This window comes from Mesitornis unicolor, unplaced genomic scaffold (assembly GCF_000695765.1).
Source record: "Mesitornis unicolor isolate BGI_N332 unplaced genomic scaffold, ASM69576v1 scaffold22770, whole genome shotgun sequence".
Taxonomy (NCBI): Eukaryota; Metazoa; Chordata; class Aves; order Mesitornithiformes; family Mesitornithidae; genus Mesitornis; species Mesitornis unicolor.
The window spans coordinates 12,035-13,247 of record NW_010160588.1 but is presented as its reverse complement, the minus strand read 5'-3'; the positions used below and the strand labels follow the sequence as shown (position 1 = coordinate 13,247).

Sequence of the window (1,213 nt, the reverse complement as noted above, 5' to 3'; positions counted from 1 at the left end):
GAATGAGATAAACTGAAAATAAACCTTCTCTTGACCTCATTGAAAGTAACTATTTAAAACAAAAAAAATTCATGGGGAACAGTACTGAATTTTCAGTAAAACTTTGGATTAGTTCCTATTGAAGCTGAAATATCTGTCTGTCTCTCATCTTTGTCTGTTCCTATCCCCTACAGCAACAGCTCAGCACATTCTTTCCCCCTCTGCCCTATAACCCTGTGAAAGATGGTCTTTGTGAGGGACTAGCCAGTACACAGCTACTCATCCGTTCCCTTGCTGAGTGCTGGACCAGTAGCTGGAATCAGCAGCTTGGTCCTTCTTCTTCCTGATGAAGACTCTGGTTTAGTACTATCAAAAGACAGAAAAGTGAATCGTGTTCTAGAAAGGCTGAAAAAAACATCCCCACTCTGTTCTTACTATGTCAGTGAAGTGATATCCTCTATGGCTACACAGAGGAAAGGGAGATCAGGTCTCTAAAATACACAATCCACTTGGGCTTTACCCTTCCCTCACACCTCAGCTGGAGAATTACTTAGGGGCACAGCACTGACACTTTTCTGTTCACATACTAGCAGAAAGTGCTGCACCCTGCCATGCTCCCAGGTATTTCCTACACGTGAGCAAGGCTGCATGACATCCCTTCAAGTACAGCTGGGAGTATGGAGTGCCATTAGAGCTGCCTCACAGCACCAAATCTGAGAGACCATCAGGATTTTTCTGTGCCACGTCAATTTGGGTTTTCACTCTAACTACTTCTAAAGGGCCATCTCTGCAGCTTTCCACAGTCTCCAAGGACTTCCTGGTTTGTTTGCTTTGTGGACTGTGAAGTGCTCTCGTGAGTGGTTGGGCAATATCCTGAGGTGCTTATCAGCTGCCTGCAGTCACTTGTGCCACTCCAAATGGGCCCAACCCTTCTCTCCTTGAAACATCACTGACCTGGGATAGCTCTATGAAAGTCAATGGTGTGAGTTATAACAGGGTTATTCATAAATGTCACTCTTGCGAACCAAAGAAGCATCCCCCTAACTGCATAACATCAACAAGTTCTCGGTCTTTCTGCAGCAGCAAATTCCACAGCCTGGCTCCCTGGGCTGTGCAGACATCTCCTACCTTATCAGCCATGCAGCAAGAGGAGGGTGAGGCAACCTGAACACCAGGAGAGCACTTAGCACTTCCACACCTCTTTCACAGGACCTGGAGCAAGCACAGGGAGACC

General features: G+C 46.3%; 1 protein-coding gene across 2 annotated transcripts in view; it reads right to left on the bottom strand.

The window, feature by feature from the left end:
• SCD (stearoyl-CoA desaturase (delta-9-desaturase)) overlaps window positions 1-1,213 on the bottom strand; it is an 18,023-nt gene that overhangs the window by 4,931 nt on the left and 11,879 nt on the right. The window lies entirely within an intron of this gene.